The sequence below is a fragment of the Symphalangus syndactylus genome, chromosome 2 (assembly GCF_028878055.3).
Source record: "Symphalangus syndactylus isolate Jambi chromosome 2, NHGRI_mSymSyn1-v2.1_pri, whole genome shotgun sequence".
Taxonomy (NCBI): Eukaryota; Metazoa; Chordata; class Mammalia; order Primates; family Hylobatidae; genus Symphalangus; species Symphalangus syndactylus.
In genome coordinates this window covers 58,515,054-58,535,836 of record NC_072424.2, presented here as the reverse complement: position 1 = coordinate 58,535,836, position 20,783 = coordinate 58,515,054, and the positions used below count along the sequence as shown (strand labels likewise).

The 20,783-nt window shown below is 36.3% G+C and overlaps 1 protein-coding gene across 1 annotated transcript in view; it reads right to left on the bottom strand.

Moving 5' to 3' along the window:
* The window catches only part of EYS (eyes shut homolog), a 2,088,383-nt gene that overhangs the window by 564,440 nt on the left and 1,503,160 nt on the right, over positions 1–20,783 (bottom strand). The window lies entirely within an intron of this gene.

The window sequence follows — 20,783 nt, the reverse complement described above, 5'->3', positions numbered from 1 at the left end:
CATGTTAAGTTTTAATTTAAGTTTAACTTCTATTTTCCAATTGAATTCTTTATTTTTCATAAAGTCCATTTTTCCTTTAACTTCATTGTTGGTTAGTTTAAAGTAATCATCTGCAATCTAATCTTTCTTGGGATAAATCTGTCCTCAGCGTTTTTTTCCCCACCATTTTTTCTAAAATTCTTTTTAACTAACTATATAGTCTCTATGTTTTTCCCTTTATGGAGTTTTTGTATAGGCTCATGTATTTTTTTAATTCATCAATTTTGTAAGCTCATAATTCTTTTGAGGGCTACTATCCTAAGTTAAGTGGACATACTTTCCTTACAGCTCCTTCTTCCTCTTGTTCATGGGCACCATTCATTTCTTTCCTTAAATACTGAAAGTCTCACAGATACTAGATTATATTTCAGTGCATTACCAGTCCTCTTAATCTAGCTGGGTAGGCTGAGCTGTGGTCATGGTTATTTGCAACTTGAAAACTTTACTTGCATGCTTTCTATTTTTGTGCAGTTTGAGAAGTCCCTTTTCCTCATGGCAAAGTGACTTTATTTTCTTCCCTCCAACTGCAACCATATTTGCATATTAAGTTATTAAACCTTCAAGTCTTTCTGGCTTTTTGGTCAAGTGTATTTCCTTGTATGTAGACACTTGTTGCCATTTGGTTGGATTTCAGGTACTGGCTGCCTCCAGACTCCTTTCTGTTCTCACAACTAACTCTTGCTCCCAGACTCATCCCTCCGGATCACATTTCTACTCATGACCCAGTGATTTAGAGTAAATGTGCATCAGGAAATTGTTTCCCACATCCCAGCATATAACCTTTAAATGACGGTCCACAGGTATTCATTTTCAGGTCTATAGGGTATGGCCCTGCTTACTTAATCTGCTCTACTCCCTCCCTCCCTCCATTCATTCATTCATTCATAGACAGGGTTCACTCCCCTTGACCTGGCTGAGTGCAGTAGTGCAATCTCAGCTCACTGCAACCTGTGTCTCCTGGGTCAAGCCATTCTTCTGCCTCAGCTTCCGGAGTAGGTGGGATTACAGGTCCACGCTAACACGCCAGGATAATTTTTGTATGTTTAGTAGAGACGGGTTTCGTCATTTTGCCCAGGCTGGTCTCAAATTCCTGGGCTCAAGCAATCCGTCAGACTCTCAGCCTCCCACAGTGCTGGGATTACAGGCATGAGCAACCACGCCTGGCAGTTTTTTTTTTTTTTTTTTTTTTTAGAAATCAGCTACATTGATCTTAGTGACCTTCGAATTTGCCAAGTATGATCACATTAAGAATTTTGTACAAATTTTTCTTTCATCCTGGAGTGGGGTAACTATCCTTCTTTTCTTTAGTCAGATGTCAGTCCAGAATTCCAGTTTAAAGAAAAACTTTGCTGACCATTCTATTTAAAGCCTTAATCCTTGTCACTCCTACTTATATTGTGACATTAGTACGGTCTTTGTTATGTTTGAGTTGTTCACAAGTACCGAACTTAGACTCGTTGAGAATGACAGCCTCATCATGTTCATTGTTGTATCCATGGAGCTAAGCACAGTGCCTGGCCATCGTGTGTTCAATCCCTATTTGTTGACGAATAAATGACAAAAAAAAAAGTTTGAATGCCTAGTGGCGACTATCTGGCAGCTGGAAGCTGGAACAACAATGCCACAAAGAGCTCTGAACATAATCTCAGCTGTTTTCTTCAAGTTCTGTATCTCTAGCCTTCTATTGATCTTCCAGAACATCCGATAAAGCATGCACCTGGCAACTGGGTCACACCTACAACCTTCAGCCCTCCAAATTGGTGGCTGGTAATGGGATTTTTCACAACGCTCTGTGTTGATTTCACTCAAATCTATATTGCTCTGAGGGAAAAAGCAGAAATATCTGTAAACAGGAAGCGTCCTCTTTTGGTTTAGTCCAAATTAAATCTGCATATATTCTTTGAAATAAGAAGTTTGCGATTGGTGCTAACTCATCTTTCAAGTTCTGATAGGGTTTTCTTTTTAATATTGTGCTTATTTGCATTTAATCTTAAATATCTGGGTGGTGGAGTGTGCATAAGTAAGTCTGTACTTAAAGACATATGTGATTGGAGAAACTTTCAACCTCTATTCTAGATTATCTAAATTTTGATAGACTCAGAACCAATTACAAATACACACTTATCATCTTCTATTTCTTTTTTTTTTTTTTTTTTTGAGACAGAGTTTCCCTCTGTCACCCAGGCTGGAGTGCAGTGGCACGATCTTGGCTCACTGCAAGCTCCGCCTCCCGGGTTCACGCCATTCTCCTGCCTCAGCCTCCCGAGTAGCTGGGACTACAGGTGCCCGCCACCACGCCCGGCTAATTTTTTGTATTTTCAGTAGAGACATGATTCCACCGTGTTAGCCAGGATGGTCTCTATCTCCCGAACTTGTGATCTGCCTGCTTTATTACCTGGCTGGGCGCGGTGGCTCACCCCTGTAATCCCATCACTTTGGGAGGCCGAGGCGGGCAGATCATGAGGTCAGAGATTGAGACCATCCTGGCTAACATGGCGAAACCCTGTGTCTACTAAAAAAAAAAAAAAAAATAGCCGGGCGTGGTGGCGGGCACCTGTAGTCCCAGCTACTTGGGAGGTTGAGGCGGGAGAATCGCTTGAATCCAGGGGGGTGGAGGTAGCAGTGAGCCGAGATCGCACCACTGCACTTCAGCCTGGGTGACAGAGCGAGACTCTGTCTCAAAAAAAAAAAAAAAAGAAAAAAAAAAAGAAAAAAAGCTTATTGCCTTAAGAGATACATTCCAATCACACTACTGTTATAGCTTCTTGTCTCTCTAATAAAGCATTGCCCCTGAAAATGCCTATATATCCCTGAGATACTCAGTATATAGGTATTTTCTTTCCTTCTGAATATTTTAAGGTTTGGTCTTTAGATACCCCTTGAACTTGTTTTGTGTTGACTTAGAGATTGATAGTTTGATTACTAGGCTGAAGATTTGTTATTGGCTAAGTGCTAAGTTTCTAGAAATAACTAAGCACTCAACCAATATAATTTTGTTCCCTTGAAAGATACTTTCTATAATTAGATATAAGTCAACTGTATTCTTCAAAAGTCATCCTTCCTCTTTGCTGTCTTCCAAAATAAATGGGTTAAAATTAGAAAATCTGTTTACATTTTCTTCATCTCTGTCCATCAATTCCAATGAGTTCCTTCATAGTTCAAATTTAATCTATGCATAAACACTTGATCTAAATCATGTAATAATTTCTAATTATCAAATAAATCTAGAATCAATGAGGGATACTGCTACTCTGAACTTAAATTGGAGTCATGAGGAAGAAGAATTTACTGAACAGGAAATTGTAGAATATTCAGAGACTGAACAAGCCACACTATGGTTCTAATATCAATAAAAGGAAAGAGGGTAATGCTAGACATGTAACAAGGCGTTCAAAAAGTCAGTAATGGTGAAAGCATATGTGTGATTATATGCAGTATTCAAGGTCCTGAAATACTGAAATAAAATTGGTTCATGAAGAATAATACTTCCTTGCCATAGAAAATAGGAAGTCAGATACACTCCTCTATGATGATGTAATTTTATTGTCAAAACCTAGACATGGCCTCATTAGTCTAGGTTCATTTCTATTATTGTCACAAGAGTGAATTAACATCAGCTAGTCTCAAAATAGAATTAATTTGGAATATATTCTGCAAAATGTCAAAAAGTTTTATGAATCAAGCCAAAAAATTTAGTGCTCATGAAAATATATGACAGCTAATTTATTGATGCAGTTTTTCTCAGGATCTGTGTAAATCAAAACAATATATTCTATGGTAGCATTTTTGAAATCTATCTATGACCATGGCTTCACCTATTAATACATAGAATACATAGAAATTCTCCGAATTCATCTTGTCCACAGATAGAGCATTGAGAACTTGTTAAAATCATTCATGTATTGAACAGAACACAAACTCTCTCCTAATGCTTGTCCCCCAAATAAAAATAATGTGATTTTTACAGATAGCTTTGTGAAACACTGTTGCAATTTCCACAGGCATGTTGAACACATCATCCTCAACATATTTGTAGCATTATATATATGAACATATAGTGGTATCCCAAGACAGTCTGATAACCCAGTTTCAAATAATTCCAATGAGAAAATTAATTTGGCTTTGCAAAGAAGTACTCATTATCAAGGCCACCCATGCTAATGTTACCTAAACCTGTAAGATAAAAGCACAGAAAGAACTGAGATTATAAAACTATCCATAGTGCAGGAGACTTTATTTTCTACATTTAGTGAAAGAAGAAAGAAGCAGAAGGACTGGCCCTAGTCATTGGGCAGATAAGATATAATGTCCATAGAATCCGGAAAGAAAGTATAATTATACAACTCTTACCTTCCAAGGAGAATGAGTTGCAAATTGGAAAGTTTATCTTGTACACCATAAAGTAGAATTGAAGTGTCAGGTATATCTCAAGGTACTGAAACAACGTGCAGATGTAAATATCTAAAAATTTGAATAATCAAGGAGGATGGAGAAACAAGTGTTTGGACAGGCTCAAAAATTCTACTGCAATCTCAGGCTGAAATTCTGAGCAAACAGCATCTAGTCTAATCCATACTTTTAAGATCACATTTGAAAAAGTTCGGTTCTGGGCGAAAACTAAATACTAAATGATGAAATATATCAAGTCTAGAGAAAGAGTATGAAACATTCAGAAATCATATAATTTAAAATGGAAACAATTGAAATTTGACTTGAATTGAAAATATTTAGTATAGGCCTAATTATCTTTTAAAAATCATAAGAGGGGCATGTAGAAGGTAATTATACTAAGTCAAAGAGGCTGTAGTGGGAGAGTTCAGCATTATAGCTCTTACAGCAGTTGAAAATGTAATTGGATGTCTTATGAGGTAGTAAATTCCACTATCTCAAGTCTTTAAACAGAACCTGAATGACCACCTGTCAAAGATATCTTAAAGAACATTTCTGAATTAAGCAGAAAGTTTATGTAACTGCTAAATATTCCTTTAATTAATGAATATCATTTGCAGCATCTTTATTATCTTTGGAATAAAATATCAAGATCATATATTAATAATGTTTTCTAATCACATGTTTTTAAGAAGCTTTTTAACAATGAAATTATTCATTCTTATTAAGAAATATGTACTTTATAATGTCTGACCTATATGACAATGATCATTCTGCCTTTTTATTTCATGTAACAGAATTTTGGAGTTGTAAATTCTTGAGATATTCTTATTTTAATAAGAAACTTCTTTGGGTCCAACCCAAGGAAAAAAATTAATCTGTTTACTGTAATTAGGAACCCTAAAAATATACTACTAAAATATTTCACTGCCTAAAAGAAGTTCAAATTTTTCTTGACAATTTGGGATACCAAAAGGTCATGCCCTGGTTGCTTAAAAACATAGAAATAATGCCCAGTTTTTAACATTGTTAGAAGGAGTAGTCTAGTTTGGTCAGCCAAAAAATCTCTCTCTCTTTCTCCTCTCTCTCTCCTTTCTCTTTCTGAGATAGGGTCTCGCTCTGTCATTCAGGCTGGAGTGCTGTGAAATGATCATAGCTTACTGTAACCTTGAACTCCTGGGCTCCAGCAAATCTCCTGCCTTAGCCTCCTGCTACAGGTACATGCCACCAAGCCTGGCTAATTTTTTTCATTTTCTGTAGAGGTGAGGACTCGTTATGTTGCCCAGGTTAGTCTCAAATTCCTGGGCTCTTGCAATCCTCCCAACTCAACCAAAATCTTTACTAATACATTTTCACTACTACAAAAACATGCTGCCATCTTCCAACCCTTTTTGTTTGCCTTTTAACTTTCCTATTAACTTACACATAAAACTTCATATTTGTTTTTGCTTTTGGTAGAATAAAAAATTAAAAAGTACTTATGATTTCTTATACATTGATTAGCTTTTGCTTTAAATAAACACAGTAAAAGAAACATTAATAACTTGAGATGATTTTATGAAAAAGCCTGCTGTTTTTACTCAGCAAAAAATATTTGTAATATATACATTGTGGATTTCCAAAGGGACAGGTAGCATTTTAACACAAGAATGAAGCTTACATCAGCCTGAAGCCAAAACAAATGGATCTCCTTTTTTATTTTATGTTTTGTAACAGAAAATTTATAGTCAGAGTTGAGGAATAAAGGCCATGACCACATTTCTATTTACTATAGCTACTTCCCATACCTCTCTAGAGACCTTTCTATCCACTCGTAAGGGTAAGGTGAAAATGATGGCTGTTGCCTTAGGAAAGGCAGCAGGGACATGGCTCTCAGCTTCATTTCCTACGTCTTGGGAGTATCTGACTTCCAGATACACATTACCGTATTAACAGGCAGGTCTTGGAGGAATGGATAGTTTATTTTTCCAGCTAAATTTTATCCTTAGGCAGAAGAATACTAACGAGAAGTATTTTTGTCCTGTAGTATATTCAAATTACTGCCTCCCCTCACACAGAGAAGCAGCCTGTTGTTCCTTTTTCTCTTTTGTCCTTTTGTCTCTTTTCTTTCTTCTCTTCATTCTTGCTTTCTCTACAATCTAAGCAGCTTGTACTCCTATATCAAGGCTGCAGAATCATGTATTTTAGATTACAGTTCACGTTTCAACAACTGTATCAAATTAAAGAATTAAGGCTGATTTGGCCTGGATTTAATCACTTCCTTGCTTTGGTTCTTTATTTCTTTGGTGCTCCAGAAACTACAGCGTGATTCACTGGACACAGCAGTATGCAGAGAAAGAAAAGATTATCAATTGTTTCCCATTATGTCATGTTATTAGTCTAGAAGTTATACAAATCACACTGTTGATCTCTCACGTATAAATTACAGTTCTTCTAAATGACAGAACTGTTGGTAAAAATGTAAGCATTTATTCTTAAATAAAAATATCAAGTAAATAAGGAATGTATATATCATTATAGATATAAATAAATGTATTATCTAGTGTAACCCTGGCATTTGCATTTTTAGTTATCGATCATCCTGTGAACAAATACACTGCTTTGGTTTCATCATGAGAAAGACTGTGTGACTGCAGGCAGGTGACTTAACCTCACCTAGATAAGAAAAGAGTATGTTAGTAGATGATCTCTGAGGTATTTTCCAGCTCAAAAATTCTATTATTCTTATGATTTCTAGACTATACAAATACTATACATGTGCTTAAGGCAGTTTGAGTCAAACTCATAGATGTGTGACTTCATTCATAACTGCAACTGAAGAAAAATCTAAATCATGTACTAAAGAAAAACTCCACCATAAATTTATACAGATGGTTCTATTTGTGTACAACACCGTATAAAATAGGTCTATGGAAAGGAATTTAAAGTAAAATAAAACCCTGTGAATATGAATCTCTAGTTATCATTGCATTATTCTCTAGATTGCAAGAAACAGAGCCTGTGAACTTTAATCACTCCTTTTGTAATTCTAATCCAATAAAACAGCTAGAAAATGCCAATTGGTAAAGTCATCTAGCTCCAGGGGGCACTGCTGTACTGTGCATCAGGTTTGGTTTATTGATGAAGGCTTAAGCAAGATTTCATTAAGGAGTTCTGCAGGTTTCAGATACAGAAAAAGCACATAAACTATTTATAATCAATTTAAACTTTGAGAAAATTAGGTAACTATGTAAAATATTTATATGCAGTTTTTTGGAAATGAATGTTTCCTTTGTTGGTAGAAGTATCTGTCTTTCTGCAGCAACTAACTATGGTTGTGGATAGGAATATTTTAACATTTCCAGTCAAGGGCTCATGAAGGACAATATATGTTTCTGCGATGGAAGTATTTAAAGCATTCTGCCCTAATATTCAAAATCCAAACAAAAATTGACATAGTTCATGCCTGGACACTGCAATCCTTTAATTGGCTTTGCCACTGTTATAGTCAGTTAATCTCTGATCAGAAGGCTTTTGTATAATTATGTAAATTCTATCTATGACTTAATGCATCTTTCAAAAAAATCTCAAATATAGCAGCTCAAAATAATCTCAAAAGTAAGTAACCACTTGTATCTTATTAAACTGTGAGAAATGAGTAGTGCTAAGGTGAGAGTCAAGTATAGAAGTCAAAATCAGCAGTCTCATATATTTTAAAAGCATATTAAAAGAAGAACTTTCGAAATGAATTGCACCATTTGAACTATTATATGTGGATTACGAATACCTAACGAATCTGTATATTTAATTAAAGACCAAATCAGGATAGGCAAGTATTTATAGTAAAGACTGACATAATTTTTAAAATTTATGTTGAAGTTTAGCTCAATTATCACTCACTATTAAAGCACTGATAAACATTAACTTGACATTTTCAAACCAAACACAGGTGACTTTCAACGGCTGAAAATCTTTTAAGTAAAGAACTGAAATTCTATTTAGATTAGGGTAATATCTGGTCATTTCTAGTCCACACATCATAAGAGGCATAATGCACCACCATAAAAATCATCTGGATTTTTCATATTAATCATTGTGCATATATGGCATGATTTTCAATGTAAATGACTTGTTTTAGCAGCAATGTATTAATAGAAGAAGGAAGAGATTCAGGGGAGCAAATATAGAAAGTAAGAAGATTGGAGGGTTTTTTGCAATAATCCTGAACTAAGGCACTGGCCTTGGATATGGAGTAGAGGGGAAATTTTTGAGATATTTTTAGGAGATAAAATTGATGGAACTTACTGACTGCATAAAGGGCAGAGTGGTGAGAGAATGCATTGACTGTGATTATACGTGATGGTGGAGGCTCTAACTGAAACTGTCTATTCTGATGTCTGGGTAGACACACAAACAAGCACTTCTGAAAAGCAACAGCAAGCAATATGAAATAAATACATGGAATCATCATATAAATTGGCCTATCAATTTATTTTAATTAGCCAGTAGAAGGACAACTTGAGATTGGATTTGTTCAACTATATATCTTGATTCTAGGGATAATAAACTAATAATCATTCTTAGCTGCAAAGATTTTGGGACAGGGTCTAGCATAGATATCCATGCAACAATTCTACAATAAGTTCTCTCTTCTTTGTCTGAAGCTTCCAAATTAGAGTCAACCTTTTGTGTATTCTTACAGAAGTCCAACACTTGAAGGACAGTGAAAACAAAGCCCTATCAGGAGTGAAATATAATCCAATCATTTAATTCTCAGAACAAAGTCGCTTAGAATCAACTTAGAATCAATCTCTGGATATGTCAGTGAACGTGTCTTTAGATGACTCCAGCTGCCAGGCTTTAAGTCTTCCAGCTGAGGTTTTTCCTAAACATTCTGGGAGAGAAACAAGCTATTCTTGTGTCCTCTTGGAATTTCTGATCCACAGATTTCTTAAGCATAATTGTTGTTTCACACCAGTCCCATTTTAGGGCAATTTTTTGGTAAACCATAATAACTGGAATAGCACCATAGGTCAAGACACTGCTATCTTATGCCTGAACTACTGAGAGAAAATGTTCTTTCAACTTACTCACTAGCATTCAATCCTCTAGAAAGTCTATTGCTTCTGCATTCAAAACATATTATGAATCTGATGAATTCTCATTGTTTCATGTTTATGAAAACTATTTCCCTAACTTCAGTTCTGTCTCTTATAGTTTACCAGACAGCAGCCAGAATCACATATATTTAACATATATATTACATCATGACTTGTCACTGCTCAAAACTCTATTTCCCAGTCATACTGAAATTGAAATTTAAAATCTTTAATGTGGGCTATAAATTTCCTAGGAAGCTTTCTGATCTAATATTCTACTACATCTTCCATGTCCACTTCAGCTCCAGTGACAGTGTTACAGGAATATACAATCTTCATTTTCACGTGAGTACTTATATGTTATCTGGTTTCTTTGTCTGAAATATTCCCCCAAATATTGTCCTGGTCAAGTCCTCATATGATTCATAGTTTTTTTAAAGCACCACCTCTTCAGAGATGCCTTTCTTGTTCTGCCTAACTAACATAGTTAATTAGGCAGGTCAGAATCAATATGCTCTGATTCCTTACTTTGCCTTTCATGTATCCCTTAACTCTAGAAGTTAGACTATATAATTATTAATTTATTAGTTTGTAGCCTGTCTTTCTATACTAACATATTAGCTCTGTGATGGCAAAGAAAGATTTTAGTTAGTTCACACTGTATTCTCAAAGCTTAGAACATGACTGAACACATATGGGGTATTCTAAAAAGTATTCTAGAATGAATGACTAGATGACTGACTGAATAAATAAATGAATGATAAACGTGCCTAGTGAGAGGTGAACACATGCTTTTCATCTCTAGTCTATTAGAAGTAATTCACAAGCTGGAGGGAAATCCTAGTTCTACCTTATAACAGGGGTATGCTTTTGGATATGCTTCTGTATTAGTCCGTTTTCATGCTGCTGATAAAGACATATCTGAGACTGGGAAGAGAAGGAGGTTTTATTGGATTTACAGTTCCACATGGCTGGGGAGGCCTCAGAATCACGGTGGGAAGTGAAAGGCACTTCTTTCTTACATGGTGGCGGCAAGAGGAAATAAGGAAGACGCACAAGCAGAAACCCCTGATAAACCCATCAGATCTCACGAGACTTATTCACTACCACAAGAACAGCATGGGGGGAAGCGCCTCCATAATTCAAATTATCTCCCACCGAGTCCCTCCCACAATAGGTGGGAATGATGGGAGTACAATTCAAGATGAGATTTGGATGAGGACACAGAGCCAAACCATATCATTCCACCCCTGGCCCCTCCAAATATCACGTCCTTACATTTCAAAACCAATCATGCCTTCCCAACAGTCCCCCAAAATCTTAACTCATTTCAACATTAACCCAAAAGTCCACAATCAAAAGTCTCATCTGAGATAAGGCAATTCCCTTCCACCTATGAGCCTGTAAAATCAAAAGCAAGTAAGTAAGTTACTTCCTAGGTACAACGGGGGTACAGGGACTGGGTAAATACAGCCATTCCAAACGGGATAAATTGGCTAAAACAAACAGGTTACAGGGCCTATGCAAGTCCAGAGTCCAGCAGGACAGTCAAATTTTAAAGTTCCCAAATGATCTCCTTTGACTCCAGGTCTCACATCCAGGTCATGCTGATATAAGAGGTGGGTTCACAGTCTTGGGCAGCTCCACCCTTGTGGCTTTGCAGGGTACAGCCTCCCTCCCAGTTGCTTTCATGGGCTGGCGTTGAATGTCTCTGGCTGTAAGCTGTGGTGGGTGGATCTACTATTCTGGGGTCCGGAGGATGATGGCCCTCTTCCCACAGCTCTACTAGGTTGTGCCCCAGTAGGGACTCTGTGTGGGGGCTCCAACCCCACAATTCCCTTCTTCATTGCCCTAGCAGAGGTTCTTGATGAGAGCCCCACCTCGGCAGCAAACTTCTGCCTGGGCATCTAGGCATTTCCATACATCTTCTGAAATCTAGGCAGAGGTTCCCAAACCCCAATTCTTGACTTTTCTGCACCCACACACTCAACACAACCTGGAAGCTGCCAAGACTTGAGGCTTGCACCCTCTGAAACCATGGCCCAAGCTCTGTGTTTGCCTCTTTCAGCCATGGCTGAAGCAGAAGGGATGCAGGGCAACAAGTCCCTAGACTGCACACAGCATGGCTACCCTAGGCCCTGCCCACAAAACCATTTTTTCCTGTTAGACTTCTGGGCCTGTGATGGGAGAGCCTGCTGCAAAGATCTCTGACATGTCCTGGAGATACCTTCCCCATTGTCTTGGGGATTAACATTCAGCTCCTTGTCACTTATGCAAATATCTGCAGCCAGCTTGAATTTCTCCTCTGAAAATGGGATTTTATTTTCTATCCCATTGTCATGGTGCAAATTTTCTGAAGTTTTATTTTCTGCTTCCCTTTTAAAACTGAATTCCTCTAACAACACCCAAATCACCTCTTAAATGCTTTACCACTTAGAAATTTCCTCTACCAGATACCCTGAATCATCTCTCTCAAGTTCAAAGTTCCACAAATCTCTAGAGCAGGGGCAAAATGCCGCCAGTCTCTTTGATAAAACATAACAAGAGTCACCTTTGCTCCAGTTCCCAACAAGTTCCTCATCTCCAACTGAGACCACCTCAGCCTTGATTTCACTGTCCATATCATTATCAGTATTTTTGTCAAAGCCATTCAAGTGTCTAGGAAGTTCCAAACTTTCCCACATTTTCCTATGTTCTTCTGAGCCCTCCAAACTGTTCCAACCTCTGCCTATTACCCAGTTCCAAAGTCGCTTCCACATTCGGGTATCTTTTCGGCAGCACCCTACTCTACTGGTACCAATTTACTGTATTAGTCCATTTTAACACTATTAATAAAAACATATTCGATACTGGGAAAAAAAAGAGGTTTAATTGGACTTACAGTTCCACATGGCTGGGGAGGCTTCACAATCATAATGGGAGGTGAAAGCCCATTACATGGTGGTGACAATAGAAAATGAGGAAGATGCAGAAGTGGAAACCCCTGATAAACCCATCAGATCTTGTGAGACTTATTCACTACCATGAGAACAGTATGGGGGAAACCGCCCCATGATTCAAATTATCTCCCACTGGGTCCTTTCCACAACATGTGGGAATTATGGGAGTACAATTCAAGATGAGATTTGGGTGGGGACACAGAGCCAAACCATATCAGCTTCTAAACCTTTTCTGTCCAGCTTTCTCATCTGTAAAATGGACAAATAGGGTATGCCACATACGTTATTTTAGCAAGAAATAAAGTATTTAGCATAGTGCTGGCAATATGGTGGGTTTTAAGCATACGTGAATTTCTTTTCTCAAATTCAGATTCATAGCTCATATACCCAAGAAACTCCGACAGCATCTCACATGTCCTACCTCTACAACTACCCTAAATGAAGACCTGGAGTAGTGAGGGATGACCAAGAAGAAACTTACAGGCTTTGACAAAGAACCTGAGTTTTATCCTGAGGCCGATATAAAGTTGAAGGAGTTTAAACTTTAAATGCTGAAGGATTTTAACACATTCCTCTAACAAATAGGCAGTATGACACAATTAATAAAATGGTACCTGGTTTTAATTTCCTACCAATTGTCTGCACTTTAAATCTTTCTTACAGAGTTAATTGAGAGTTAGCTAAATATAAATATAGTATACATCAGAAAGGTAAACCAATAGAGATATTTATGTAGTAATATTTAAATGTGCCAAAGGCAGTGATATCCTTAAGACAAGATCACTTTTAGCTGCCCTGCTTTACACAGATACTGCAGAATCTTCAAAATAGAAAAAGATATTATGTATGAATAGGAGTCATTTGAATTGGAAAATAGAAACTTAAATCATCTTGTCCATCACGCTGTCAAGGTAGATTTCCTTTAACATGCTCTATGACTCAAGATATAAGAGTGTAAAAGAAAAGCTTAAAATTTCTGAATATTATCACTTTACTTTTTTAGGGAATAAGCCTTAATATGTATCTAATTTGACATTGTTAGTATTTTCATACTTATATAGGCCTGATTTTGATTAAATCAAGCAAACTATCAGTTTGTCTTTAGTGAATGAATTATTCTTTTATATATGTTTAGCACATACCTTTTGTTTAATTTTCTGTACTTTATTTAATAGTAATATATCTGGTACAATAATCTTAAAAAAATTGAACTTTTCAGTACCAAACCTAGAAATGTTGGAAGCCTGGTGAGATGTGAATAATTTATATGTAAAAACAAAAACTCCAACCTTTATTTTCTTTTTAAGATAACTGAAATAACAAAGGTTAGTTCTAAAGCTCACTTGTTCATTAGAAGTTAAAACTGTATACATGAAAAATAACCTTAAAAAGCCAGATGTTTTTCACTCTTGTTTGCCTTAAGTCACTGCCTTTAGCTACTCTCCAACAACAGCCAAAAAAGAGAGTATGTAATTGTTTTCCAGCATCAGTCACAAAATAATTCACATATGATTCAGAAAACAGCCATTATATTTATGTTCTATGATTCTGTATTTTCACACATATAAAGTTTTTATAAAATATTACAATGATGCTATTTTTAATGCTTGGGATTTTATCTAAAATTTTATAGAAACTTAATATAAAAATGAGTGCAAAATATACATATGGTATACTGAAAAGGATTGAATACTGCGTATTCTTGCTAACCAATGCAGTGAATGAAATCAATTCATATCTCAGTAGACTCATCATAATATCTAGCAAGTGGCTATCTAACACACAAATTGCCTTGAAAAGTTCTACCCTTTGCAAATGTCAGCAATAGAGCAATATGGAAGAATGGGTTCTTCTCAGATGTAATGAGGCGGTATGGCCACCAGCAGTGAGCATAATTCTTCAAAATCCCACCCTCTGTTAGAGTTCATGTTGTGACATCATTTTATTTAAAAGAAGCAATATATCTTCACTGTCCTCCAGATCTTGACAAAATACATCTCATGGTTAACAATAGACCTGAAAGATTATCATATTATCACGGCTTTGCTCATAGAGAACTTTTGGAGTCTCCATGGCTGATAGGAAGTAACCCTATGGAGACAACAAAGTCTGAGAAGCTCAGCCTTGAGCCCCAAACACTTAGCAGGAACTCTGATACAAATTTTTGAATGATTGTATGAATGAGGGAACTGATGTATTCCTACGTGAGAGAGATGAATTACAAAACACTACAAGTAAATGAAATCCCTGTGAAGAACATTATTGTCACTGATACACAAAACTCATTTGCAAAAGGGGTTTGCGAACACAGTAAATCACACTTCAAAGAGGCAGGTCTCTCGTGCATTTCATGGATTGACAACTGTAAAAAGAAGTAGATGGTGTTGGGTCTTCGTATTTCACCACTGCTCTTTTCACTCTGCACACTTTTCTTAGGTGTCTTTTTACTCATTTTAATGTTTTTTTTTCCTGCTACCTTTATACTTAATATTCTCAAATTTCTATTTTTAATTCCTATCATATACTGGGTGACAGACTCTTTAAATCGGCCTGCTGGACATATCTACCCTGATGCTTATTCCCACAAGAGTTCAAATTCTGCATGTCCAAAATGGAATGTACCACTGATATATATGAATCAAGGTCCTCTTTGCCTCAGCATTTTCTAGAGACTCAGACCAGTCCTTCCAGTCTTCGTTGCTGCTGAGCAAATTCTTTTTCTTTCTTCGCTTTGAACAACTGTTACAAGAGGAAGTCATTTATATGGCCTTCAACAAGAGAGTTCAGTGAGACTGAATCATTGGTCCAACTTATCACCAGACAGCATCTGGCCTGATAACACATCCTCATATAGCTCTCTGTCCTCTCTACTTTATTTTCCTTTTCTCTCTTGTGCTCCACATGATTGCATTTTTAAATAAAGTAAGTAGTAGCACAGGAAGAATCCAGGCTGAAACACCATAGAAATTTGCTCCTCTTTTGGTGATATCTGCTGATGTTACCCACTTTTACCCTAAAACTGAAGTAAAAATTCTAGGAGTCATTCTTGCCTCCTTTTCTTCCTCAATCTGCTAGAAACATAGTCGCTAAATCTAGCCATATTTCCTTCTAAAGAGCAGATGCATCATTCCTCTCTATTTTTGCCAACACTGACTTGTTTCAGGCACTCATTTTTTTCTTATTCAAAAAGCCTCTTATCTGGTTTTCCTAATTCCAGTCTCATTTCTTCACTTTTAGGCTCCACATCTACCATAAAGTGATTCGGGTGATTCATCTAAAATGAATATCTTAACATAACCCTGATTCTCGGCAGCTCCAAGCTCTTTAACCCGCCAAGCCTTCATTATCTGTTCTGAGCTTATGTTTTCAGGCTTATCAGTCATGACTTCCCACCTTAATTTGTATGTTTCTGCAACACCAAACATGACAATATTAAAAAATCTCTGGCTCCTTATCTAGAGTGCTTTCCTCTTTCCTATTCTGGTAAACTCCCACTTTAGAACAAAGTTCAGGCATTCCTCCTTTTATAAAGCATGCCCACACTTTCCTAGGCTGGGAAAGGTGACTCTCTTTTGGGTAACATAAAATCTCATATATCCACTAGAAGAGTGACCCTTGCTTTTGCTTCATTTTGTTGTATCCCATATCCCAGCATACTCAACGGATATGATATTCATTCACCAATTTCTCTCTATGGCAGGAGTTCTCATATGAGAAGGCTCTACCTCTCCCAAATACTTGAAAGGTATTTCAGATTCTAAAGGACGAAGACCAGGTATAGTGGGATAGTTTCTGATTCTGTTATGCCCGCTTTGTGCTGGGTTTGGGTATTTTCCCTCTCGTAAACCCACTCCCTGAAAATAACTGCACAAATATATGCTTTACGAGGAGCAGAGTGGAACTGTTTTGTCTATATCTCAGTACCTAGAAGATAATCTGACCATCAGTAGTAGTAAAAGGTCAACATATATTTACTGTGAATGAATGAATGAATGAATACTACAGGAATAAACTTCAGGCAAACTGAGGTCATTTCTTGCTGGGGCTGAATAGTATGGTACTCTTAGAAATTTGAATTTTGATTTATATAGTGCCTTAGTGCACAGAATTCTTTGAGGTGTAACAAGTACATATACCTGGTAAGTAGGCAGCCAAATTGGCAATGTCTATAGAAAAGGTCAGAAGGCTTGATAATGATAATCAACAATTATCTGATAGACTTAAAGGCACTATCTACCGTACCAAGTAGTGTCTGTTGTAGCTGAATGCCTTCTTTGGGAATTAAAGGCCAAGGAAGTTGTCTGACAGGATGAGCTCAGCATAGGTGACTTTGCACTACTCAGCCATATAGTACTAAATGACTTCTGCTCTGTTTATTGATATCTATCCATCAATCACAGGCATTGTTATGGCAACCAAGGACGTATTTTTATCATTTGTAACTCCCTCTTTTATTATAATTATCTGTGTATGTGTTGTCCCCCCAATATACTGTGAGTTCCTTAATGACAGGGACTTTATTTATCTTCACAGCATAGTAGGAGTTAAAATATTATAAAGTGGAAGAAAAAACAGGTCAGTATGGAACCGTAGTGAGATGGAACCAGATCAGTAAGTGTGTTCAAGGCTAAACAGAAATATCCTGACACCTTAGGTAGGTTAAAATTTTAGCAGCCTACATTAGTTTGTATAACCTTCACTGATGTAACAAATACATCACCAAATTTTAGTAGCCTAACTTAATTATTGATTTTAGCTCACTTAGCAGTCTAATGCTGGTGGTTATATTCAATGGGACTGAGAGAACAGAAGGATCTTAGGAAACTTCCATCCTTTGATGCCATTCTTGGTGGGGGCCTTAGAGTCCTCTTCTTCCAGAACGAAGGTGAGGCGAGAAAGAATAGATGACAAAGTCCAAAGAATCATGTATTATATGTTTGAGTCGTAATTTATTTCTCTTCATATTTCATTGGTGAGAACTAGGTCTATGTTCTATTTTCTTACACAAGATATTGACAAACTTTTTCCATAAAGAGCCAAATAGTAAATATTTTAGGGTTTATGGGTCATACATTTCTGTTACAACTACTCAACTGTGGTTGTAACCTGAAAGCAAACATAGATAATATGTAAATGACTCGATGTGGCTATTTTCCAGTAGAACTTTATTTTTAGATGCTGAAATTTAAATTTCATATAATTTTCAAGTGTCAAAAATATTACTCTTATTTTATTTTTCTAACCATTTAAAATTTTTAAAAAATCTTTATTCTCAGGCTTTGTGAAGACAAGTGGCAGATTGAATTTAACTTGTGGCTGCAGTTTGGTGATCTCTGAGGCAAGGCGACTAGAAAAGGTTGCCACTGTCTGAACTGCTGCCTTTAGTGAAAGCTCCACATTGCTTTGGTGGACAGCTAGATGTATGTCCTTTAGGCTGCTCCTCTGGCCACTAAATATCCATGCACTTTCCCTTCCTCTCATACAGAATGTATCCAGCCCCTTTTCAAAAGATATAGCAGGCATCTCATCCATCCAATCATTGCATCTAGCTCAATGTCAGTGATTTCTGTGTGATGTCCAGTTCTCTTCATCTAGCTGTGGCTCTTTTAGGTCTGCAGAACCACAAACTAAAACACAATTCTTCGACTATCTATCTTTGATATAAACAGGTGGAGCAGGGGCAGGATAACTGCACAAAATCCCCATACAGAAATGGAGGAACATGATTGCATAGCAATAATGAAAAATGGCTAATTCATTACTATAGTATAATGCAGAGGGGCAAAGCATTATAATAGATAATATAGTATAATGATGATATTATAATGATAGTTTATTGCTGTGTACCTCTGCATTATACTATAAAGTTTTTTTATTAGATTTATTCTCTTGGGGAGTAACTTTCTCATTCATTGCACCTGGCCTCCAGTCATATCTGAAGAGTTTTGGAGCAGTATATACTCCTTGGGGAATCCAAAGCTTTCACATACTGTAAAAATTTACACTTTAGTATAAATTTGAGGGCCTAAGTGTCATTTTATAGTTACAGGCTTTTTTTGACTTAGGTTTGTGTTTTTTTTTTTTTTGAAATTATACTTAAAACAAAATTTAGGAAGCACTGATTTATTTGCATCTAGTCTGATACATGTTAATAACAACACATATTGTTCTTTCTTTGGCATAATTCTAAAGCTGGCTCTATTTATTTATTTTTCTTTCCCTATCATAACTTTATCTCTCAACTGAATGACGGATGCCTGAGGTGATCTGAACAATACGCTTGGAGGAAATGGAGCAACCTTTGATTTGATATTTGGTGCAGTTGGTTCTTCTACTTCACTAATATATCTTAATGAGTCTGTGTTACTTCTAGCATTATAACTTCTTCATTTTTTTCTTGTGGGAGGCTCTAGAAATAGCTTTCTTAACTTCAGAAGCTTCAATCATAACCTGCGTCCTTGAAGTCTTCCTCATCCTCAATGGCAGCAAATGCATTTTATAAACATAAGACAGAAATCACACACTTTAGTTGGCATTCCATTGGTGAGGACTAGCTCTGTAGCCCCACCTGGATCGATGCAAGAGGGATAGAGGAGACTGAGCAAATTATCAATGGCTGGCAACTACTTCCAGGGGAAGTAGTTTAGATTATGGAGGGGGTATATAAGCACTTCCGTTGCAAAGCTAGTAGAGAACTTAACTTTTATTCTGAAGGCCATGATAAGCATTTGAAAGACTGCCATCTGTAAATACCAAAAGCAGATATTGAAAATATAGATACCCGAGGGGACTAGAGGATATGACTCTCATCAGTGTCACCACAGTTTTAAATATATGCAATAGTTTTAACAGAGCTGTCATTAATCATGAACATTATCATGAATGCTATTATTCCAAAATGAACAATCTTTTTATTGTTTATAGTAATATGTAACCTCAAATAGTAACATCTGAAAATGATTCATTTCAAATTATATCATATAGGATTATATTTGTATAAGTAAAACAACTATATTCATTTTATTGCAAAACTGAAAATAGTTTCATTTTCCTGAATGTTTCATTTCCCAAGTATTAAAATAGATTTTAAAACATAAAGATAGCTTTCAATTGTCAAGAAAAGCAGACAATGCACAAAAATTTGAAAAAGACAGGAATAGAACATCGGAAACTTTTACAGTGCAGGGAAGTGAAACTATATTTCAGTTAAAAACTTACGCAAAATTAAAAAGTCAAATTGGAATAGAAATAAATCCAACATATAACAGAAGTCTATGAATTTTGTATTTGTACTCTGCTCTTAAGTGTCTTTGTCTCTACTTTCTTTTATTTATTTCAGTGCATTATTCTCACTTATTTTTTACTGGAATAAAAATAAAGTAGATACTTTAAAAAATGAAGGTAGGGCATTTGGATTTCTTATGAAAAGTGTTATTCTTCTTAGAAGATTACTTTTGTAAATTTATTGGGAATATTGTCAAATATATATGAAGATGGCTGATTATAACAGTTAACAAAATTGAAATAATTCTTGTGTCCAGACATTGTGCTAAGTGCATGGCTTATACACAATTTCATTTATTCCTTATGTCAGTCGTATTATTACCAATATTATTGTCTCCACTTTATTGGTAAGGAAACTGACGTACAGAGAGGTTAAGTAATTTCCCTAAGGTTATGTCAATAGTAAGCAACACAGCTGAACTTTGAAACTTGGTGTGTCTGACTATTAAATCTTCTCCATAGAAATACAACAGCTTAACTCAAACCGATTTCCACAAAACCAGCAGTTAAGCTCTCTAGTTCCCATCTGTGTAACATGGCAGAGGCATTCTTTCTGGAGTTGCAGCATATTAACCATGTGTTGTAATTAAATCTCTGTAACAAGGAGAAAGACCTTAAATTACTTTTGGGAATAGCCTTTAGTTTGTGAAATATATTTGATAGCAAAAATATTAGTCCTGGGTCATGGTCCAAAAGTTTAAAAAACAATATTGTGAAAGTTAATTGTTCTTCATATGATAAAAGAAAATAAATTGAGTTGCTAGAGAGCAAGGGGTTAAGGGTTTCTGGAATAATGAGTGGAGAACAGATTATAGGGAGGGCACAGAAGTTGGAATAAGGTTGGGACTGAATCCAAGAGCAGATCTTTAAGATTTGAGGTAAGAGTAGTCAAGGTATTTCTAAGATCGAGGATAGCTAATATATATTTATATTTACATCTTTGTTTTGTTGTGCTGTTTTCTGAAATATCTGACCTCTTCTTCGTGACCCCTTCCCAACCAAATTTTGTGTTAGCTGCTTTTTGGAAAAATTCAGGAAAAGGGACTACGTTGAC